Raw genomic sequence first — 24566 nt, forward strand, 5'->3', positions numbered from 1 at the left:
TGTGAGGAAAGGCTGAGAGACCTGGGTCTGTTCAGCCTTGAGAAGAGAAGACTGAGAGGGGATCTCATCAATGTGTATAAATACCTTAAGTGTGGGAGACAGAGGGATTTGGCCAACCTCTTTTCAGTGGTTTGTGGGGACAGGACAAGGGGCAATGGCCACAAAATGGAGCCCGGGAAGTTCCGCACCAGCATGCGAAAGAACTTCTTCCCGGTGAGGGTGACGGAGCACTGGGACAGGCTGCCCAGGGAGGTTGTGGGGTCTCCTTCTCTGGAGATATTCAAGGCCCGTCTGGACGCCTACCTGGGCAACCTGCTCTAGGGAACTACTTTGGCAGGGGGTTTGACCCGATGGTCTCTGGAGGTCCCTTCCAACCCCTACAACTCTGTGATTCTGTGTTTGCCATTCCCAACCTGGACGGCCTCCTGGAGCTGGTGCTGAATTATTCCAGCCCAAGAAGCCACCACACCCTCTCGGACGGGTGCTTTGTCCGCGGCATTTTCCCCTCCCGTGACAGCTGGCCTCGTAAGCAAAATACTCCCAAATAACCCCCTTTCTTTCTAGGTAGAGAATTTAAACCACCCGGATGACAAACAAGAAGTGTAAATGACACCTCCCTCCCAGAAGGTGCCTGCCTAGTGATGCAAAAACTGAAAAATCCCATGTTTTTTTTCAATCCTGCCTTTAAAAAATATCTTGCACCCCAACGAAGCCTTCTCCAGTCAATATTTCCCGGTAAACACTAATACCAGCTTTTAGCCCTAAATGCTTTCTTAGCTCTAAACGCTTTTCTACCAATTGTAGAGAAAGTTAAAAATGACACGTGCATTGAGATTGACATTTTCCAATTAAAGTTAATGGATGACAGTGACTCTAATAAGCAGGACTGAAGAAGGAAGAGGTTCTCCAAAACAGAACTAGCAATATTTTTGCATCCCCCCAAGTGCTAACGTAAGCTGTTAGCATCTCTCTTATCCCAGAGGTAAACCACTGGCTTAGGTCTCTTCTCAGTTTCATCTCCACTTTCTGCCCAGGAAGAACAATCAGTTCTACATCAGCCGCTCCTCTTTCTGTACTTAAGGTCTTTTATAAATTATACACGGGATTTTATTTTCTGGGCCATTTCCCTGAAAGTCATCAAGTTGTGTTTTTTCTCCTGAAGCGGGATTCCCTCTGGAGGCTGTGCCGCTGGCGATGCTCCTTCCACTGCTTGCAACACGCGGTCCGAGGGCGAGATGAGCCTCCCAGAAAGGTTCCAAGGGCAACGCTGAGCACTGCCTATTCCCCACCGGCTCTGCACTTTCCGATAAATACCTCCCTCATTAGTATGCTGAGCTGCATTAGTTCTGCCGCTTAACGATGGGAAAGCATTAAAGTTGCGCTGAATTTTCAATTTCACAGCTTGCAATGTGATGCATTAGATACTCCGGGGTCTCCAGCCGCGGGGCGCTGGCAGCATTTACTCACCGTTTTGGATTTGTGAGCGACTGTCAGTAAATCTGCTACTGCCTGGAAAAGGGGCAGCACGTGCGAGCAGAGATGAAGCCGTGATAGGTACAATAGGGTAAGAAGGGCAAAATGACTGTCCAGTATCACACGGATGGCACTGGCAGCAACATGACCTCAGATGGGAAGTTGGTTTCATTCCTACACGATCCAAACGTGGATTTGTTAAGGTTACGTTAAGGCTGGATTAGGTCTTTTCCAACCTGAGTGATTCTGTGATTCCCCGGTGGCAGGTAAGCGGTAAGTTTACACTGCAGACCTTCCATCGAGCCCGGGAAGCGCGATGAGCTCTCCACCCAACCTCTGTGCTGCTCAGTTCTCATGGCACTTGCAAGATTTGAAGATTTTGAGGTTTCTCAAGTGTGGCTGCGATTGCCCAATTGTTCTGAAGGCTACTTGGGACAGCGGGCTGATAAACGCAGGCTGCGCGCTCTTCCCACTCTTGTATCCTCAGGGAACTAAGCTGCAAGAACACAACATTTTACTCACCATTTTTAAATTCCCCATTTACTCTCTATGTGAAAATGATGAAGAACAACCAATGCACAGAGCTTTTCAGCCCCGACGATCAGATGAGAATAAGGCCAGCCAAGGCTACGGCACACACACGCGTACTCAGGTTTAGTTCAAGCAGAAAGGTAACAGGGGTAGCAGACGGCTCCTAGATGCTCAGATGTGGACTTGCAGTAGGATTCCTCAATGCGTACGGAGCATTATGGCTTCAGAGGCATGGAGTGGATTAATCAAACAGAATAATTATCTCATGGTGAAGCGTTGAGCCGGAATTAACGAGATTAGCGTTCGTGTCCCAGCTCTTGAAGTTCTCACCCTTGGGGAAGTCATATCAACTCCTGCATCTTTCCACAAAACCTCCTCAGCATTACTGATTGCAGAACCCGAGTGAAGATGCCAGAGGGAAAAACTATACCAAAGCAGACTTTTAAAAATTTTTTTCCCTTAATATCTGTTATGAGGCACTGTCTTGTTTTATTCATGATTCTTTGAAGGACGATCTTCCAGCTTAAGGGATAAAAAACCAAGCGTGTGTTACCTTCTGAACAGTACCACGTGCTTCTACTGGCAAGTACAATCCTGAATGAATGCTCACATCAAGTAACAGAAAATGCGTGGTACAATTTCACGTAACAACGCGTTCAACCAAAGCGTGGCACTTCATTACAACGTGTCTTCAGGAAAAATTGTGAAGCCAGCTCCTGGCCTCACATCACACTAGCACAGAAGGGCATGGCAAGAACAACTGTCCCGTAGAGCTTCTTATGTCCACATTTTGTGATCTCCCCGAAGACTTGGGTTCTTTACACATGGCTGTTCCTTTTGTTTCTCAAGTTCACACCGCAGCAAGCAAGGCATTGACCCATCACGATGGATTTCTAATTCAGCTACTCCACACCAGCTCACCTGTAAACCCCAAGTGTCCAATATCTGGCATTTGGAAGAGTTCAGTCACATCCCTATTCCTCCCTAAAGCACGGGGACATCCAAGACTTCTCAGGACGCGCCTTCTTGGTTGGATCGGATGATCTTGAAGGTCTTTTCCAACCTTAATGATTCTATGATTCTTCTGACGGCTCTTTTGAGAAGCTCATTCAGAGTGCAAAGTTAGGCTAGCCGTCTCCCCATTGTCCAAAACACAAAATGCAGGGCAGATTTTGTGTGAATGGAAAGAAAGGGCAAAAGCGTGTGGGTGGAAGAAGCTCGGTCGTATTTCAAAACAATTCCTTGTTGCTTTTTAATCTAAAGCCAAACTTATATTGAATCCAAATTTGTGTCGTGAAGTTTAAAGAGCAAGGGGAGGCTTCCTCCACCCCAAAAGCACACATCCAGCGAGCAGCCAAGTGGTGTAGGGAGGAATTTGACACAAGAAGATGATAACTGTGTTTTGGTGGTAGCATCTGTGTAATCCATAACCCCAAAGCTGTCATCATCTGACCCAACACGAGGTGACAGACCCCACAGAGACACCAGCGGCCGCAGCCACCAAGCCTTCCTCCCCACGCTCAGCACCAAATTGCACTGCCAGGGCTGCAGGGAGAAACCTCGGTGGGAGGACACAAAACCCACAGGATTTCAACCCCAGCATTTTTCCACCAATTTCCAATTGCCTTGAAAGCATAATTAACGTCGGTTGTCTTCTGATTTTATCTCCGTTTTCTCAGGTTGTAGGCTATTTGGGAAAGCACTGTGCATGTCTACGTGGGTATGCGTGCCAGTGCGTGCACGTACTTGTCTGCACTTACCAGCTTCCCAGCACAACTGCTTTTCTCAGGGCCTCCTTGGAGAGCAGAAGTTCGTGAGGACGCCTAACCTTCGGGAAATTTCCCTCCTTAGCCCATGCAGTCACTGAAAAAAAAAGATTTCTGCTCCCATTGCTTCTTGCTGATACAGGTGAGCTCAAACCAAGCTCAGCTAGGCGCAGCTCTCTGCATTCCCCAAGGTGTTTCGGCAAACTGCTCTCACGGGGGTTTCAAACAAAGATGCTAAAACAGCCCTTGCAGTAAGGAAATAACATTTTTTTATTCCCTTCTCCACATAAATTTTAAGGTTTCCTGATAAGGACGGGATTCTGAGAAGTCATGGGGGACCTTTAAAAAAAAAAAAAAGAGGGACCAAGAAAAGTCTTACCCAGGCTGAAGGCTACTTGCCATTTGTCCCTTTTCCATTAATTCTTCTAATATTCCCCCAGCTTTTGGGGCAGCCAAAACCAGACCTCTGGACATCGCTGATGTCTACGTGATCGTGTGCCCCAAGGTGCAAGCGAGTAACTCGCCTCCAGGAGCGGCCACAAGCGAGTCCCCCTGCTACCTCCGCATCTTGCCGCATTGCGAGCTTCTAAACCTCTACATGACCGGGAATTGAGGATACTTTGGGGGGAATTTAAAGACAAATAGTAATGGTCAGTGTTACTTCCACTTCAACAGTGCTGAAGGATTCCCGCTGAAGGGAAAAAAAGCGTCAACGCTAGATGTAGTCGAGATATTACATATCCATTCCCTGCTCTCTACCCAAAATAAGAGATTTACCAGAAAAATAAAAGTTAAAAAAAAAATCTATTCAAATGAAGGTCACAAGAGATACAGACAGGCAGGTGACTGTTCTCTCTTATGGGCCAAGAAAGTGTGCAGCCAGACTACTCGTCAGAGAGCACAGACACAGAAGAACAACAGCTTTAAGAAAAATTATGCCCCTAGAGGGTAGGTCTGATTCAGAAAAATAGACCGGGTGTTGCCAAAGGGCTGGAGAATTCCATCCAAAAAACCGGAGACGTTTCACTCACAAAAAAAAAACTTCCTTATTCAGTGGAAAATTGTTTGCTGCGAACTCGGACGGAAGATTCTGAGCCAGCCCAGGCAGGGCTTTCACCTATATACCGAACAAGAAAGGCCAAGAACAAGGCATCCAAACACGCTGCCCTGCCAAAACCTCAGTGGTTTATCATCTCGAGTTCAAATCAAGACCTCCAGCCCTGCTACACGCGGAAGGGTTTCCAAGAAACGTCTGCTGGCACCACTCCTAAAACGCAGCTTCCGACCCGCAGCTCGCCTTCGCCGCCGATTCTGAAAGCTCAGTTTCCTACGAAGCTGCCTCCCTGCCACATCCTTTACGCTAGCACAGCACCGAAATACCACAGTGTTTTTGAACAATGCGCTAGATTTCTCTAAACACAACTGTTTATGTAAGCCTGGTGGCCCCAGGCTCGGGGAGGAGAAGAGCCCGTCCCGGAGCAGGAGAGCGGCACCACGGCACGGAGCAAAGCCCCGAACAACGCTCGCTTATGCGCCAGCATTTCCCTCCTACCCTTCTTATAAAGCTGTTGGGACCGGGAAAGCAATTATTTCGGAAAAGCAAGCAAGCCTCAGAGGCACGGAGTGAGTGCTACCACCCCAGGCAGGAGACGAGGGATCCCACCTGTGCCCTACCACCACCACCCCGACTTTGATCGAAGGATTATGTTTATTATTGCACTCTTCGTGCAATACTTTTTAACCCGGTTCTTCTCCTCTCCAGTAGCTTGCCCACCACGGAAATGCAGCTCTGATGGAGACGGCAGCTCCAGCAACGCCTGCCATGGGAGCCACGGCCAGGGACAGGAGGTGAGGGGCACTGCTCCTGATGCCATGAGGGCAGAAGGGCGCTGCTGCTTCAGGAACCACGAGAGCACCAAGGTCTCTAACGAGGAGCTTCCAGAGGAAGGGAGCACGAAGATATCCGGGCCCCCAAGGTTTCCAACACAGAACCTCTTCGGTTTCACACCCAAACTCTGAAATCTTACCTGCACTCTGCAAACGCGCACTGCCTGGGCTGCCAGCTTCACAGCCCACGGTAAGTCTGAGCTGGAATAAACGTGACAGTGCTGGAAGGGCTGACAAAAAGAGCCAGCAACTTGCCTTGTGTCTCCTTCCGAAGGTTCTCACCAAGGACGGAAAGCGCCGTCGGACAACTCACGGCTCCACACTGCTCAGCTCCGGCCAACATCACATCCGTGCCTGGCTTCGCCACAGACCTCCCACACCAGTTATTTCTCTGAGACTTTGTGCTGGCCAGCCTAACCACGCAGCCCTTCCCAAAACGTCTCCTCTCTGTGCGAGCCCAGCTGCCTTTCCAGTTTCCATCCCCAAACCACCAAGAGGCCTCGATACGCACATCCAGAGCACGCCTTCTGGGAAAGCTGCTGCCTGAGAGCAGGTAGTAGAGCACACGGTCACTGGGTTACGATACAGCCCGTAGTGCTCTGATAGACATTTGACCATCCTCAGGCTCTGCTTCCCTAAAAAGGGCTTTATAGATTTTATACGTTCAAAAAAACAAGCATCAAAACACATCTGAGGCTATTAAGGGTGAGTATTGCAGGCAATTTTCTTCCTTACCTCTCACTTTAGTCTCATCCTTTCCTGGGTTCACTTTTGGGGAAAACATGCACCAAGAAGCAAAGCCATTCTTCTAGAGAGCTGGCCACTTCTCAGTAAGCCGGCGGGATTATTTCAGCTGTTAACCTCAATAAGCTTCTTCCCCAAATCAGAAAGGGAGCCAAGCAGAGTGAAAAACACACGTAGCGAAACACAGCACGAAATTCAGCCGAGCACAAACACACACACACTCGAACAGACCTGGAACGCGTTGCCGAGTACCACGCAGATTCAAAGGGAAGCATTTAGTCACCCGTGAAAGCTGCGAGTCACTTCGGTTTGGAACAGAGGTTATCACACAAGGCTTGCAAAAGAATTCAAAGAATTTCTGCACGAAACCATAAACTGGTCAAGTTTGTGAAGCCCGCAGCGTCAACAGGAACCTATGTGAAAGTTTTAAGGAAATACCAAACCACATATACAAACTTCATCTCCAGACAGCGTGAGCCTACATACATGAAAGCCACGGCAACAAAAAATGCTTTAAGAAAGGACCTTGTTGGTAAAAATCACCGGGTTTCACGCATGCATCTCAATTTGCTACTCCAGAAGCACAATCCTAGCACCAAACCCATTACGGCTGGAATCAAATACCCAACAAGCAACCTTGCAGCCAGATTTTTTTTTTTTTAAATACCATTTCTCAAACTTCTCCTCGAGTCAGACCATGGGAAGAGCTGCACTCAGAACAACTGCCCACAGCCTCCCTGCTGGGTGTCGGTTTTTAACTCGCTGCCATGCTGCGTAACGTTGCTTCGTACTCCGTAACCTTCCTTCATACTCCACGACCTCGTCTGCATCAAAAGGATCTTTTTTCCCCTCTTTCCTCCTCCTTAACTAACCCCCTGCTGCTAGGGTAATAGCAGAGAGCGGCGTATTTCCACTCGACGCTAGTTTGTATGATCAAAGAAGCAAAGCCTCGAGAAAAACCCTTTCCAAAACAGCGCAAACACCGACGCCAACCTCCGCACATCTTGCGGCGCGAGCTACGAGCTTCACAACCGACAGCTTCGTTCAATAAAGGATGAAACACCGGGCTCGCAAAAGGCTTGCGTCCAAACAAAGGGAGCCCCCCAGCCTAAGCAAACCCCGCTCCTTCAGCTCAAACACGGGGAAGACGGAGCCGTGCGGATGCTGCAAGGCTCAGAGCTGTGAACCCGTGAGCTCATAAACCTCCGAAGGCTGGGGACCCCGAAAGCACCCCGTTAACGTGGCTGCCGTACCTTACAAGGGACGCTCCTCCAGCTGCTCGCCTCCCCAGCAGACGGCCAAAGCTCTCCCGCTGGGTACCGCACCAGCACGGGGCCGATCCTTAGGAAGGCCGCCGATTATTCCCGAGGCGCCCTGCAAGAGAGAGACACCCCGTTAGCGGTTCGTGCCCAGCCGAGGAAGGCAGCTCCCATGGATCGGCCGTTTTATTTCTTATTTTATTTTATTTTCTTGCCCCGACTGCTGGAGCTGGGTTGGGAACGACGGGCACCGTCCCACGAAGCTGATCGCCCACCTACGCACGGAGATCCGCAAGCTCATCCGGAGGCACACCGGCCTGCCGAAGCCACAGGGGGTAGAGGAGAGCTGAAGACCGCAGCTCGGACAAGCCCAAGGCTGCCTGCTCACCTAACGAAACCCAGCTTTGTGCTGTTCCTTTACAGGCAGGACGACGAGGACCACGCATCGCTTGTCCTACAGCTGGGGCAGATCTCCAGCCACGCCGGATTTCGCATCCAAATCCGGAGCGCTACCTGAAACACACGACCTTATTCTCTCTCTTCCAGACAAGGTCTGCGAGCAGGAGTGGTACCCTCTGGCCGGCCGGCATTGGGGGAGAAAGGAGGCGGGCCTTTTTCCTTCCGCCTGCAGGCCTGACGAGCAACCAGGTGCCTTCAAAGCTCCGCTCGGCTCGCGGAAATCGCTCCGAGGGCGAATCAGGTATGTATCGCCTGGGCCATCTGAGGGAGCTGAGGTGGCTCTTCTGGAGCCGTGGGTACGGTAGCGAGGAGGCGAGGAAAACAACAGCTATTGCGTCAAGCTGCTGGAGGGACGGGCGAATTATTCCCTTGGCAACGAGGTCAGTGGGACCTGGCGATTTTCTCAGTTAAGCCGTTTTATAAGCACGTACATACATATATTGAAAGGTACGCGTATGTACGTATACGCACACAGAGCCAGTTTCTCTCTAGTGCTCTTCCCAGCTTCAGATTTCATTTTCAACCAAAGCTCGCCACGCCTTCCCCACTCCCCAGCGCGAGAGGCGTTTTGATCAAGTCAGCCTAGCCCCAAAAAAACCCAACCCATCCTTGCCGCGAGAACGTCCCGGTAAAATTTAACCCCCGACCCCAGCCGTAGCAGCCCAGGTGAGCCCCAAACACGGCTCTTCGTGCAGGGGGCTCCACGTCCAGCACCTACAGACAGCAAAACCCCGAGCGTGCCCAGGACGGGCCGTGCCCGCGGCCGTCCCTTCCGGCAGCACGGAGCTGGAGGCTCAATATCCCCGCTCCAATCCGACGCATTGCAACAGCAGCTGCTCCATCTGCATCCGACAGATCGATTCTTTGTATTTTTTATTTTTTTTTAAGTTGTAAGGGACACGTTCTGCAGACGCAGGCAGGAAGCAGCACATCGTCTGCTCCCTCATCCCCGGCTGCCCACCCCGCTGCTTTGCATTCCCCTCCAAGGCGCCCCGGCTCGCTGACGGCAGCGACGGCTCCCAGCCCGGCCGCGCGGCACGGCAGGCTCCCTTCTAATTACCCCGGAGCCTCCAAATGAGAGAGGGTGAAAACGAGACCAGCTCCTTGCCGTGGCGACGCCGCGGCTCCCGCGGGCTTGGGCCACGCTCCCCGGCCCAGCAGCACCCGTGGACATTCCCCGCGCGATTTCTTTTTCTGGGGATTTAAAACACGGGGAAAGAAACTTCGGGAGCGCGAGGGGCGGCCGTGCGATTAGAAGGACCAGTCGTGTCTACGCAGACTGATTACAAGCAATTTATGTGCAAGCAAAATGAAATATTCCCCGTGTTTCTAGGAAAATGCCCAACCCCGTGCTGATTTACACGCTTTCCGAATCTCACTGCCTTCGGAGGGACTGCCTGCAGCGTAAATCACCCGATCGCAGCACAGCACCCCGCGCAGAGCGATCCCTCCCCGTCTCGCCGCTCCCAAACCCCATCACCCCGACGGGTGCTGGGGCTCGGCCCCCACACCAAGCGCCAGCCCCGCGGCGGCTCCCGTGCTGTCCGCACCAAAGCTGGAGGAGAAAGGAGGCTGGTGCCGGGGCCGCCCCTGAATTAAACGCGTGGGTGCAAAAGGCGCCGTCAGCCCCCCCTCCTCGGTGCTGCGATCGCGGTGCTGGGACGGGGGCCGATAAATGCTTATCGGCCCCGTACGTCCCCAGGGCTTTCTCCGCAGCTTGTTCCTGACCAAACCCGATCGTCCTTCGCGCCTCTGTGCGAGATTCATTTAAAACAATTACGGAGAAGGGATCGGTACTTAAGGGATTTACGTGCCGTACAGCGTGCGCGCTGCCCGGGATCACCGGTTCCCAAATTCTTCCCGTGCGTCCACGCAGGCACGTGCCGGCTGACTGGCTCAGCGCCTTCAGCAGATAAACCACCTCCTCGCCTCTAAAACAGACAGGTTTTTTCTCCCCAGTTACTGCTGGGGGTCCATCCATCAACACTCCCTCCCCTTCAGGTACCTCCCAGCCCCGAGGCTCCGTTTCCAACGGGCAACGCTGCCCCACCGCAGCTCGGCAGCTGCAGTTTTATCACCCTCTTACGCAGCGCCCGCTGGACACGTTTCCCGAAGAGCCCCATGGTAAATCACAGTCCAATTAGGGCTCGGTAAACGAACGAGAAACGAAGAGAGAACGGCAGCGGGCAGAGCCACGACGACTTCATGGGGAGAGCTCGGCCACGGTGCGGGGCTGGCCTCGAGAGCCTCAAGTTCTCCCCTTATTTCCTTGGGTAATATTCGAGGTTTGATTTTTCCAGCCTCCAAAGCCAGGCTCTGATACGAGCGAGGGTTTCGGATGCAGCCGGCCGCCTCGTGCAGGTGATGGGAGAGATCGGTGTCCCAGTCCGACCAGGTCAAACTGGTCTGGGGAAGCAGCGGGATGCCCTAACCCCAGCCCAGCCAGCGGGCGAGGGATCGGGGCAGGGATCTGGAAGCAGGGGCTCGAGGCCAAGCAAAGGGAGCCCGGAGGCAGCCCCGTCGGCGCACGGGAGGTTTTAGAAACTCCCGGGACTGCCAAAAAACGTCAAGTTAGAGCAGGGCAAGACCTCGTAACAAAGCCAGCCGCTCTGCTGGTGGAAACCAAACCCGGGAAAGCGGAGATCCACCGGCAACTACAGCCCCAAGGCTTCCTGCCTCTGCGCCAGGCTGCGTTTTGTTTGGGTTCGGGTGGTAGGTGGGAGCGCAGGCTGCAGGTCGTGGGCGACGGATTACTGCTGCCAATGCGAGCAGCTCTGCACCTTCCCTCCCCCTGAAGATAAAAAAAAAAAGCATAAAAACGCCGTTCTGAAGCAGCTTTGTTTAAAAGCTAACCCTGCATTCACAACGGCAGCTAGAAATTGGCGTCCTTCATTTGTAGCTTCAGTCAGTTCTTAAAGAAAAGATCATTAAAGAATGAAAAGGTAACAAGATGCACCTGAATTAGGACTCCCTCCCCTGCCTTTTACGACAAATATTTCAAAACCCAGCAAGGAGACGGCATTTTGCAGAGCTCTAGGAAACCACGCTTCGAAAAAAAAATAAAATACATTAACCCCAGAAAGAAAAGGAGCAGAACAATAAAAGTGACGGAAGTTTGCTCCGAGGAGACATCTGGGAAGGTGACAGAAGGAAGCAAGCGGGGGAAAACACACAGCATAAAGACAGGTTAATCCAAAACAGCACGAGAACAGCTACCCAGGCATTTCGGGTTTATCCAGCGCTGCATCCAACAAACAAGCGCGATCGGTTTTGAAATCTCGCTCCGTTTATACGCACGCATCCCCCTACAGAAGGCTGAACCCACCCCCAGACCTCTGAGACCCCCGAACCTCCCCAAACCCTACCTGTACTCAGCCTCTTGGCTCCAAAAAGCTGGAAAACCTCACACCCGCCTCCCCGGTCTTCTGCTTGATTATGGCAGTGACTGAAATCGCAGGGCGAGGGGCACACAGGGCAGAGAAATTCCTTGTAGGTCCCCACGAAACGTGGTACCGCACAGGCAAGCTCATCACCAAGGAGCCTGACGTAGATGAACACCACGCGAAAAAAAAGGCACGGCTACAGGGATGACAAATACCTACATTTTCTCCAGAGCCTACCCTCACCATCCCAGGTCGCCGGTGGCTTCCAGCACAGGATTGCTCACGGGCAGAAGCAGGGAGCAAAAGCAGCCCTCGGAGGCCGGCGCGTCCCAGGGGATCGGATCAGACCCGGCTCGTTCCCCTGGCGTGCCGCACGCAGGCTCGGAGCCCGACGGCCTCTCCTCTGCTTCCATCACCACAACCATTATTTTAATTTTTAGCTTCCCGATCTTGGCGGAGAGATTCTTAAGAGCCCAATCAAGAACAATTAAACGCAAGAATTAAGGGGGAGAAGGCGCCAAACGAGCTTTGGCGTCTCCTCCTCTTCCCTGGAGTGGGATGCGAGATTAAGAGCCTGGCTCAGGGGCTCGGCCGGTGCTGTCCTTGGGTCCCCGGATCCCCACTGATGTCCGAAAAAAAGGGTGAAAAAAGGGATGGGGACACAATTCCTGCCCTCCCGGTCATGTGCAAGCAATACGAGGTGCGCGGTGTGATTTGGGCAGCAGGGCAGGATGCAGGGCCTGTGCTCAAACAGCCGGAGGGAGCCGCAGGTTTCGGCCGATGTCCAGAGGAGCAGGAACCCAACACCTCGACCAGGAGCGTCTCAAGGAGCTGCCAGCGCTGGCTGCTCAAAGAGCAAAGGTTCTCGGGATCCCAGCTTGATCTTAGCTTAATTCATTTACGGTAAAGAACGCAGGTCTTCAAAAACTGCCCTGCAGCCAGAGGCTAACAGCTGCACCCAGATTCACCATTCTTCTCCTAATTTATAAAACCCGTAAATTTATGGAGCCATAAGCCCGGCTCCCTTACCTTTGAGGACCAGGACCACAACCCCCAGCCCCAAGACGCTCCTAGAGACTTGTCCAACAGCGACACGAGAGGCAGCGACAAAACCCCACTCCCCTCGTGCCAGCCTAAGGCCCTGCAAAATAATTGTCTTCCCACCCAGGAGTCAAGGCTACAATTACAGCGAGGATGAGTCAAGCCGGAAAGACCTACTTTAAATAAAAAGGGGAAAAAAAAAATATGGAAAAGTTGTCATGAAAACACGTGGGTAATTGTAAGCCCCAACACAGGCCCATTTTTGCCTGGCACCTTGCTTGCTTCCGCTTTGTCCAAGTTGCCAACCACAAATTAAACGCTTTGGGTAAAACCAGACGCCCGTCGCTCATCCCGTACCTGTAATACTTAGCCACTAGGAACTCCACATCTGTTTTGCTCTGAGGCTTTCGGCGGTGACTCAATGTTATCTGCAGCTTCGGACCGCTGCAGATAAGTGTTCCGGAGGTGGTTTTCTTTTTTTTTCCCTCCCCCTAGCAGCGGGGCCGCTCGCTTTCAGATGGAGGAACCCGCCTGCAAACTGGTGTCGGAGGCAAAGCTGGTAAAGTTTGACACGAGCCGAGGAGGAAGCACAGGACCCCGACTTTTTTCTGGCTGAGGATGAAGCTTGTGAAGAGGCAGGGGGGTTAAGGAAAGCGGAGCCTGTGCCTGAAAGCAATCCCGAAGGATTATTTGGGATTTAACCTTCGCAGGCTCGCAGGGCAGGGCAGGTAACGGAGCCCCACGTCCCTTCAGCAGCAGCGAGGTACCTGAGGTGTACGCGTGGCTCCAGAAAAAAAGGACGCGGCAGCAGGAAGCATCCCCGCACCCAGGGCCTCCAGTAACTCGCTGATGTAAGCCACCAGCACCCCCAGTAACGGGGCAGACGCTGTGCACGCACAAAGGCACGCCTGGGAAAAGGCCTTCGGGGATCACACAGGCTGCGTGTGTGTGCGAGGAAAGAGCCCGGACGCAGGCATCGTCTCGTCCTGCTGTCGGAGGGGATCTGGGCAGCGTCAGCCTGCCGACACTGATCGCCAACAGCCGTTTCCCCCCCGCTTTGTCAAGGGCTAACCTGGGCAAGCACAGGGATCGCCGTCCTGCCTCCGCCGGGCTCTGCTGCCCGCAGGGGCTCAGCACCGCAAGCAGCTGATCCAGCGCAGCCCTTCGGTGTTGGCGTCCCTCACCTGAGCATCTCTTCCTTGTCACCCGCGAGGAGAGGCCGAGAGACCCGGGGCCGCTCGGCCTGGGGACGAGGAGGGCAGGGGGATCCCGTCCGTGTCCGCCAGGCCCCGCAGGGAGGTGCGGAGAGGCCAGAGCCAGGCTCTGCTCAGCGGTGCCCAGGGCCAGGCCCAGAGGCCGCGGGCCCAGCGCGGAGCCCCGGCGGCTCCCCCTGCCCCTCAGGCAGCACTGCTGGGCCGGGCGGGTGCCGGAGCCCTGGCACAGGCTGCCCAGAGCTTGGGGGGCTCCTCCTGGGGGAGCTTCAGCAGCCGCCGGGACGTGGGGCTGGGGGGGACACGGGGGGCCCTGCCCGCCTCAGCCACGCTGGGATCAGCAGCAGGCCTAGGAAGCAGGGGCAGAGCACCCCCGTCACGCACCATCTTCACCCCAAAATACCTCCCAGTCTCCAGCGCAGGCTCCTTTCGGCCACGGGACCCTTCCACGAGTTTATCCAGCCACCACCCCCGTGAACACAACACCCGAGGGCAGCCTGCACAGCTCGCCCCATCGCACGGAGGCGCCCGCATCGCTGACGGCACGCTACCGAGACGGTGCCAGCAGCCCCAGAAGGTGACGGTCGGGGCCCTCAGCCCGGGTTTCCCGGCGTTAACAGGCACCGACACCAACAAGCAGCGCCCTGCAAACCTCCCGGGTTCAAACGGCGCTCCTCGTTAGCAGAAGCAGCAGAAGCAAAGAAGCAGAAGAACTGGTTTGAAAAGAGAAAAAAAAAAAGAAAGAAAAATACAGATGACTCCCGATAACATGTCTAATTAATAAAGCACAAACTCAACAGGCTCGTTCAGTCTGTGCGCCCCATCTGCTTTGCCTTCAGCCCGGATGGTTCCCATATCCACGAGCACCTTTTTCCATACGGATCTCGCTGCGTGCTGACAAGCCGAAGGCGTGCCTCCGGCACCCGGGCACATATGCTCCCCTACAGCATCACCGCACCTCCTTATGCTCTCCTCGGAGGCAGAAGGGACGAACAACAGAAGACACGAACGTCCAGGATGCAAAGGATGGGCCCAGGACACTGAGGCCTTACAAAAAAACCCTACAAATGTAGGAGTCCGGTATGAATTTGCCCTAATTCTTCACAATCGGCCATTCGCCCTGGCTTTAGATGGGCACTGATCTTCCTGTAAAGCCACAGCCCCATAAATGCTGACATTATTTACCCTGCCGCGCGTTAAGTGACGTGGCAATCAACCCGAATGAAGTGCTGAACGATGATTTATGAAGATTTATCTGCGGAGTGACCAGCCGGAGCTCCCTGAGGCCAGCGGCTGGACTCAGGATACCCGAAGTTCAGGGTTAGAGCAGGGCATCTCCCATCTCTGCGTGTTTCTGGTCCTCCTCTTGGAAATGAAAGGCAGAGAAAACCCGTACCGCAGCGTCCCTACGACATGAAGCATCCAGACACTCTCACAAGCACACACGGTCTCTAAAAGCGTCGAAAAAAAATAATAAATAAATGAAAGGTGAGAACTAAAACCGAGGTTGTGGGACCTCTCCATTGCTGTGCAGGTCCATGGCAGAGCCACGGACGGGACGGGGGAGATGGAGAAGCACATGGAGAGTCTGCAGCACGCTGGGCAAGCTGCTTCTGCAACTTGGAAGGGAAAAGGGAAGGGGTCAGCAGGAGGTGCACTCAGCCTCACGTCGTGACTACAGCAAGCGTGCTGAGATCTAAGCGTGCCACGAAAAACACAAGCGAGTCCGTTAAAACGGCGGGGTTTTACATGAGAAGTGCCATCCATAATCCTTCCGGGAAAGGGGAAGAGCGGGAAGATGGTTGCATCCCGTTTCTGCTTCTGAAAAGGATTTCTCCCGAGGTTTCAGAGCTGGGAGAAGTTTTGAGACTCGGCAATTGAGGATGGCCTGCAAAGACTACAGGGAACGGAAAATGTGCCCCTCTCAAACCGACACAGCCTGGCAGAGCACTTCCCCCTCCTTCTCCATAGCGTAGGATGCTGGAAAGACCCCTTAAATGGCGCTAGGACAGAGGCAAGGGCGATTTCTCTGGTCGTTTACAAGGCTCCAGAACAACAGGAAGCCATTGATCACACGCTGCTGATAGTCCTGGTGTGCTCACACCGCCCTACAGCAAGACAGGCTGACTCACTCACCCCAGCTAAAAAAAAAACAAAAAACAACAGAAAACACAAATACCACCACAACTCCCTCTGCTAGAGACGGCCGTTCATTTTTATTTTTTTTTCCCCAGGACAGGAGGATGCAGGGTTTCATTGCTCTGGGTGGATTTCACGAAAATGGCAATCTTTCAAGGAGGTTAAAGCCTCAAGAGGCAGAGAGGATGCAGTCAATTCCAGGCGAGCGTCTCCTCTGTTACTTAATGCACGCCCATAACTGCTGCTGGCACCTGCTCGCGAACAAACCAGCACGAATCAGCCCCTGAAAATACAGTCTATTATCCCTCGTGCTGCACAAAGAGGGCAAAGGATGGGACCGAGTGAGAAACATCCTCTTGGGAAAGTCCGAGCCACACCTAGGATTACACAGGAGAAAGAAATGAGCCAAACGGGGAAAGCCAAACCTTTAATAAAGGGAAACCTCCAGCAATTTGACGCAATGGGGATGCAAACGAGCCACCTGCAACGCCAAGCCCCCCTGGGCTCCATCCCACCCGGGGGCTGGCCACAGAGAGGAGCGGGGAGGATCCTGCAAGGACGGAAAAATCCCTCCCTGAGCCACTGGGGAAATTTCCTGTGGGAAATCGCGGCCGGAGCAGTGGGCTGGACACAGGCGGCAGACTTGCAGAATGCTACCAGCAGCTTTTCTTCTTTCCTCCTTTCCTACCAGTTACTTAGGAGGGGAGCCAACGCAGATACAAGAACGAAGCAAGAGGCACAGAAATTTAACCAGGCTCGCTGGCCACACCACGACGGTACGGGGGGGAATCCGGGCAGCAGCCAGCGCCTTGGAATAGGCACAGAAAAAAAAGTTTCCACAGGAGCTTGTTCCTTTAAAGTCAGATGTATTAGATCATCTCGTCCCCCAGAGTACGTTGTTTCCTAATGCTTTGCCCAGACCGATTTCAAATGTCAAAAGCAATGCTGGGTGTTTTGTTTTGTTGTTTTTTTTTTTTTTAACTACCTTCAGTCCCCACAGAGCCGGTCAAGGAGGGGAATTTTAGACTGTTCTGTCTTTCCCATTAAAAATGCAATTATCGGCGCAGCCTGATTACAGCATCTCCCGTCACACAGAGTCCGGGAGAGGCCGCAAGAACAGCTTGCTTTTCAAACGGAGTTCGAGAAATTAATACGCGCCTTTCAGAGCTCGGTGTTCACATGCCAATAAAATTTGCAGGAAGGCACGGGCAACCGCTAGGGAAGAGCATCCCTTCAAGAAAGCTGCCTTCAAAAAAGGACAGGACGCAAGGCCCTCGCGAAGTACTTACCCCGAATTACTCATGGCTTTTAAAATAGTCTTATTGCTCTTGCTTTTCAGCCTTCTCGTCCAGTTAACGACGAAAGAGCTTTGCGACAGGAAGGACATTTTTAGATGTCAGCTCCCGTGTCCCTGTGGATGCGGAAAGCCTTGCCCGAGTGAACGTGAGAGGTGTTTGCTCGGGTAAAGTAACGGCACACGGGGCTAAAATTAAGGGAGCTTCAACTCCTCTTCCCAGACACGAAGGCAGTAAGCGTCTTGCAAGGTTCAGTTCTTGGATAACCGTAAGTGGGAATTAGCGCTACAAGCTGGGAACATCTGGATGCAGATAGTTAAACAAGATAGCATCGCCGGGTCACAGCTGGTTTCCACATTTTCCTCTCGTCCTACCAAAAGGACGGAAAGTCAGGCGGTCGGGGCGCCCGGAGGAGTCACAAGCTCTGCTGTGGGTTACTCGGGCTCCTCCGCATCAGACGTTAAAGACGGATGGATGAAACCAGGAGCAAGTTCCCTTCCCCACCGCCCCATGCCCAGGCGGTCCCCCCCAGCCACCCCTGCCCGAAATGGCTCAGCCCACGTCAGATGTGGTCCGACACGCGCAGGAAAGAGGGAACTGAGAAATAAGCTTTCAAAAAAAAAAAAAAACAAGAACGCCAAAATCTTACATCAGCTCACCTCTGCTACGTGACGACTAACCAGCTCTTCACACCTTAATTCCCTTTCGATGCCGGGGCGATAGCACGGCCTCCTCCTCCAAGCACCAACGAACCCCACCAAGTTCCTTTTCCATTTTTTAAAAGAGAAACACACCTAACGCGGATGAGACGGGGCTTTATCCTCAGTTACTAACAGAAAATACAAAAAGTAAGTACAAAAACCTTGCTGCACAGCTGGCAGCAAGAAAAAAGGGAGCTCACAGGACAGGAGCAAACCCCCCGAAATCAGCTACGCCCGACTTTCAAAGATGACAAGGCTTAGCGTCTTATTATTAATACTGAATCCTCCACAGGATGTTTTCTGCTAGGGAAAAAAAAGCAGAAGTGTTGCTTTTTCAGCTGCCCATTACATAAATGGAACTGAACGAGCCCCACTTCAGAATAAGCATCTCCCTTTCACCCCAAGCATTAGGCGGCTCGAGTGGGAAGCAGCCAGCATCGTCAGACATCACACATGTTCTCCAAGTGAGAGCCTTCAGGCTTAGAGGATTTCAAAAGCCAGCACTTGAGCGAGCAGGGAAGCCCAAACTCATTTTTCATTTTGCGTCTTTCCCCTTCCTAGACGGGGAGCAGCCCGCTCTGGCCTCCCAGGAATATTTCAGCCCCAACCTGGGCTCAAGGAGCCTGCAAACAAGGTGTCGATAAAGAGCAGGATGGTAAGGGCAGGGAAGCTCGTGGAGGAGAGCTCAGAGAAGAAGGGAACACGAAGGAGTTTCAGTTTGTCTGTCTGAAGCCAGGAAAGACGTAACCAGCAGGCATCCGTGCGCTTAAGCTGCTAAGAAACAACCCTGCCCAGAGGAAAGGAAAGCCACAAACGGAAGAATTAAGCGGGCAAGCGCTTGACACGAGCGTGCTATCTGCGAACAGGGACAATTTATGGAATAGGCTCTCAGAAGCCGAGGAGGACGGGTAAGGAAAGGGCCGTGGGGGTCCTGCCAAACCCTGCCTGTAAGCACCTCCTGCCAAGGCCACCTCGGGGCTCTTGGCTGAGGGCAGGCGCTGGAGAACCCCACAGAGGGGAAAATGGATGAAAACGGCTTCTCGGCCCCAAACCGCAGGACAGATCTGCCACGAGACCGTGGAGTGACCTGGCGGGGCTGCCCTTCCTGGCTCAAGGCTTCGCATGGGACGGACAGACAGACAGACAGACCGACCTCCCGACAGCATCTTTGCGAGGGTCTGAAGCCGCAGCATCCCCTCTGCTCCAGCCTGCACCGATCGGAGGGGCGAGCTCGCAAGGATATCTGAAAGAAAAACTGCACCAAAGCCTCGGAGCTGTGCTACACAGAGCCAGGGTCTGAAATAAGCCCAGCTTCTGAGAAGTTCAGCACCACCGTCCTCTTCGGAAAAAAACAGTATATCAGAAACAAGCAGATTTTTCTGAAATAGCGTTTCTGAAATGATTATCTTTGCTGTCTCCAGGACGTATACCTGCACAAGCTCAATACCTTCAGCAGTCCCGTTTGCAGTCTTGGACTTCAAGACAGAGCGAGTGGATCCGTAACCCAGTGGATTAGGGATGGTTTGGCAGCTGGGGCAAAGAGGCAAGGAGATAATCCACAAAACATGAATTTCTGAGCTAGGTCCACAACAGGACAGCCCAAACCTGTGCTCAGGAATGTATTTCAAGCTGCTCTTTCATTAGCAAGAATGGGTTTAGGTACTGCAAACATCCAGTTCCTCTCCTCCATACCGCTCCGGCCCGATTTTCCCCAGGCCTCTGACGTGTGCCCGACGCCTCTGCAACTGGGACAGAGCCCAGAGCCAGGATTTGGGGTCAGATCCACCACAGGAGTGACTTTGAGAAGGTAGTTTGAACTCTTCCTAAGCTTTGGAGCATTTTATTCAAAGTTCTGAGCACTTGGGATCAAAATTAGCTCCCGGCTTCCAAAAACAGAGGAAGCAAAGCTATCAGCAATGAGAAAATTGACTCTAACGTGACGCCCAACGCCACAGGCTGACGGGGTCGCTCGGGGGCACATCAGACGACCACAGATAAATTGGGGCCGTGGGATACGCGAGAGAACCGGCTGAAGAACGCTGAAGAGCTACAAAGGGTCCCAGAAAGACTCATTTGAGGGGGCTGCGAAATCCTGGTGTACGTCTGACGGAAGGCATCGACGGGACAGCTCTCGGGGAACAGAGATGCGAGTCGGCAGCCCGAGTCCGAACGATCGCTTTGTGTCACAGCAGCTGGCCGAGGCCACGGGGCCTCCCAAGGCTTGATGCAGCCTCGCTCTCTTGCCAAAAAGACTTGATAAAATAAACAAAAAATAAATAAAGATAGGGTGAAACCAGTAGGAGAGTCTGATTCCTCCCAGAGCAGGGGCTGTAACCGCGGAGGGCGGCAGAAAGGCAGTTTATCCCTGATGCCTGCAGTGCTCTTATTGAACCCCCAAAACAAGGCTTCAACCCTACAGCCACTTCGGTACTTCCACCTTAATAAAAACAACACATCACCCTTCAGTTCCTAATCCTGGTGCGGAGAAATGCATTATCACAGCTGAATCACAGCCGAAAGCCGGGCAGCAAAATGACACAGCACAGCGCAGCATCCGCTCCTCGCGCCTCTTGCGACCCTTTTCCCAAGGGGACCAGGACAGAACCTGTGGGGTTCGGAGGGGGCTGGCGACCGCCGCACCCTCACAAAACCCACAAAAACAGAGCCTGCACCTCTCACAAAACAATCCCCCAGCCTGCTTCTCATTCTGGAGACGCGCCGGGTCCGGCAGGCTGCCAGCACAGCCCGGATCCCAGCGGCAAAAGGCAGCCGGTCCTTGGGATCAGAGGACAGGAGCAAAACCCCTTAGCGCTGCCACAGCTCAAAACGCATCCTGCCTGGCTGGGAGGCTTTGCCACGCTGCGGATCCGTGCCGTCGGAGCTGCTGGAGCAGGGAGATAAAGAAGCTGGCACTCTCCGGGCCGCAGGGGATCAGACCCGAGAAGAGGTTTTTTCTTTTCATTCCGCCCTACCTCAGCCTCGAGCTGCAGGGAGAGGAAGGATTGAACCCTGAGCGCTGGGCTCTCGCTTGGGAGGCCGATCGCCGCAGGCAGAGGCAACGCATCCCAAAGGAGACGAGCTGCAATTCGTCACAGGGGCAGGCTAATCTTCCTGCGAAAGCCCTGCGCCAGCAGGCCGGTCCTGTTAAAGACAAAGCTCGATCAACAGTTTTACTGGAACGGGCAGAACAGAAGCGCTCCTTCCCACAAGGAGCTTTCCAGAACGCAGTTCGCAAAGCCAGCTGGAGCACGGAGCCGGGGCTGCCTCGGAAAGCCCGGTCCTTTCCCAGTGCCTCACCAACAAATCTCCACATCGCTCTGAAAGCTGGGTGCTGGGCTCACACCCATGCTCTTCATTAACTGCTTGCATTTCTGAAACTGCATCGCCTTCGCAAAGCGGCAGAGCAAGGAAAATTCAACACCAAGCATAAAGAGGCCAGCTCGGCTGGCCAGCAATGCATCCCCGACGCAAGCGGGTGGCATTTTGGGCAGACCAGTTCCCTTAAATCTGTTCTGCATCACGTTTCTTAACCGCTGAGGCACTGAAACATGAAATTCCCGGTACGCACGGCACCCTCCCCGTGTCAGTAACCGTTTAAGAAGCTGCACTGAGAAGCACAGTGAGGAGTCCTTAAATCGTGGTTTTACGGATTCTCTCCCAAAGCGAGCCGAACCATCAATAGGTTTGAACTTGCCCTCCACACCCGGCTCACACCCAAGCAACCCCGACCGCAGGCAGCACGGGGAGGAATTCACTTGGGGCCCAGCAGTGCCAGTTTGAACCGATTAAAGCACAGCTTTGGTCTTTCGGCCTGCCACGGGGCAACGGCAAAGCCCTTGCCCCGCTCGCCGTGCCACCTCTTCCCACCGTAAGGAAGAAACTGAGCAAGGACTGAGCAACTGCAGAGCCTCTTGCTTCCTAAAACCAGCCAGAGCTGTGTGATCTTGCAGGAACTCTTAAAAAAGAATGGAATAGGGCAATCCCTGGGCTGGGAGGCTGAGGAGCTTCGTGGCCCGGGAAGCCCAGCTGGAGTTTCCAGCCCAGCCCTGCACTCACCAGCCCTCTCTGCCTCATCCCCGAAGCATTTTCCCCTGTCGCAAGTTTCCCCTTCTGCCGCACCTGTGTGCGCGCACTTGTTTGTTCTCCATTCACCAGTCTAAGCAGCTTTCGGAGGGGAAAAAAAAATAAAAAATAAGTTTCTCAGCCCTACAGTTCAAAAGGGCGTTGTGGCGGGGGGAGGGCTGGGCTTCTGGGCTTCGCTCCACTTGGTCTGGAGAGGAAAACGAAAAGGGATGTTTCCAGACACCCCGCCGAGGGGGCAACTGATGCTGTGTAATTAGTGAAGGCCGTGGCAACCCGGTAGTATCAGGCCTACAACTGCTTGTACGTACTCAGCCGAGCCCCTCACGGGGGCGTCTGACTAGCTGGGAACTGAGCAAGGCCTCAACGAGATCAAGGCAGGCCGAGCAGCTCCGGCCAAGCTTCAAAGACCGGCCTGCGATGCCAGCCCCCGCTGGGCAGGGCCGCCGTGGTCCCAGGAAGGCTCCCCGGGGTCCTTTCTGCCTTGCCACAAACAGGCACGGTCGGGCTGAGGCGCGTCCTTTCAGAGCAGCCCCCAGTTTTTCGTAGTTTCTCCCCGACTTCCCGCGTGCGGGGGGCTCCGCGTGGGAGTTCCGTGAACTCAAGCACCGACGCCACCGATCTCCGCAGAGAGCAGAGGTTTCGCCTCAAACTGCCCCGAAGGCCCCACGAGGGGCTGGGTCGGAGCTCTCAGCCCCCCGGCTCCCCGCTGCAGTCAAAGAAAAAATAAAAATAAAATATTACCTAAGCACCGTAGATGAGGCCAGGAATGAGAACGATGCTAGATGAGTTGGTTAAAGAATTTTATAAAAAAAGGTAGTGCTACGTAAGAGGTTCTTAAATAACCCTACGGGAAGGTATACAGCCTGCCCGAGGTGACTTTGCCAACCTGTGCAGGCTGCCGGAGCGCAGCGGAGAGCTCAAAATGCAAATTCAGACATCACGCAGCAATCTACACACGGTACCTCCGAAGGTCAGAACGATGTGGAAAAAAAATAGGCAGGAATACACAAATGCACTGCCCTGCAGAAAGATTTTGAAGGGCTGAACGAAGCAGAACCAAAGAGCGGGAAAACCGTCCACAAAGCTGCGAAGTAAAACCCTGCTGATCCTGAGAATGGTCTTCCCGTTTCTCTTCCATGTATTCCCATATAACCTCAGAAAATAACGTAACCTCTCATCTAAAGCTCTGCCCCAATTTTCCAGCCACCAGGGTATCTGAAAACAAGCCCCTGCCATGGAGTCGAAGATCCCGCCTCGCTCCCGACCTGCCATCTGAATGAAAACGCAAATCCTACACGGCGGCTGGGATTAAAAACATCTCTCTGTCTGTAACTGAATAGGTTTAAAGCCTCCTCAAGAGAAAATCTGGAGGATTATCCGCGCTTTCCAATTTATTATTCGTTTCCAACTCATTTCTATTCATCCCTCATTCGTCGTTCAGGCCCGGCATGCGTGGCATTAAGCGTCTTCCAGGAGACGCGGAGCTGCAGCTTTCAGTGCCCCGCTGACCCAGCAACGCAGAGGGACGGGGGGGGAAGACCTCGGTCAGTATTTCTGCTTAGAGACCACCAAAAGGCGCGCAGGCGCGGCTGACAGCGGGCTGGGAGGCTGGGGCTTCGTGGCGCGGAGCAGCCAGTTTGTGAAGCAGTGAAATGGAGAGGTTCGGACGGATCCGCTCACCCACCTCGCCCAGCGTTAATCAACACCTGAAAATCCGAGCGGATCCGTTTATTTTCCGGCTTCCCCAGCACATCCATCGGTGCTTCGCTTTCGGAACACAACGGAGGTGATCACCTGCCGGCACGGTAAAAATATCGTGCAAACGGTAAAGCGGCAAGGGGAATTCTGCCCGCTGTCCCGCCTCCCTCCGCCGCCGCGGGACACAGGCTGGGCCCTCAGGAGCTGCAGGTCGGATGGCAGAACGTCCCCACGCTGCGCGCGGTGCCCGGAACAAAAGGCTGCCCCTTTCCCAGGGCGCCGCTGGAATCCGTTGAAACCACTAAAATGCTTTTCCTTTTTTTTTTTTTTATTTTTTTTTCAAAAGCGGATCCCGTTCTTCATAGCTCTCCTCTTACTCAGCAGATTTCCTTCCTCGAGGGCTGAGATCCGCCGCTCGGAAGCTCCGGAGGCCGCCGTGCCGCCCGTCCCTTCTGCCTCGCCGCCAGCCGCCCCACCTGAGTTTCGCTCCCAGCTTTTCCTCCTCCCCTAACCTCCTTCACCGCCGAGGCACGTTGCTCCTTCCTCCAGCTCCCTTCCCGCTCCGGCAGCGCTCCTCCAGCCTCCCGCAGCCCGAGCGGCCGCTCTCGCCCCCCACATTTTCTCCCTCCCCGCCAGGAAGCGGCACATCGACTCTCGGATCTTCCCAGCTCACGCTGACCGCCCCGCGGCGCGCTTCTGCAGGTCCTCCCTTTCCCTTCCTTATTTTTTTTTTTTTTTTAGAAGGATGAGTAAACAGAAAACCTTCCGCAGATGTGCCGAGGCCTCTCTTTGGGTCACATCATCGGTTACCGCGTCAGTGCTCATCCGAAAGCCCCCGAGGACAAGATTGCTGCTTTGGAGGGTGAAGCAAGAGGTGCCCGACCGGGCGCGAGCCA

At 53.7% G+C, this 24566-nt stretch overlaps 1 protein-coding gene across 2 annotated transcripts in view; it reads right to left on the reverse strand.

The window, feature by feature from the left end:
- The window catches only part of PTPRA (protein tyrosine phosphatase receptor type A), a 98480-nt gene that overhangs the window by 69376 nt on the left and 4538 nt on the right, over nt 1–24566 (reverse strand). Inside the window, exon 2 of one of the 2 annotated variants that reach the window (XM_066997073.1) lies at nt 7655–7775. The exons of the other annotated variant lie outside the window; for it this stretch is intronic. The gene's annotated coding sequence lies outside the window, so the exon portion shown is untranslated. The remainder of the gene's footprint in view (nt 1–7654; nt 7776–24566) is intronic. 2 annotated transcript variants of the gene reach the window in all.

This window comes from Anser cygnoides, chromosome 4, assembly GCF_040182565.1.
Source record: "Anser cygnoides isolate HZ-2024a breed goose chromosome 4, Taihu_goose_T2T_genome, whole genome shotgun sequence".
NCBI classification, from domain to species: Eukaryota; Metazoa; Chordata; class Aves; order Anseriformes; family Anatidae; genus Anser; species Anser cygnoides.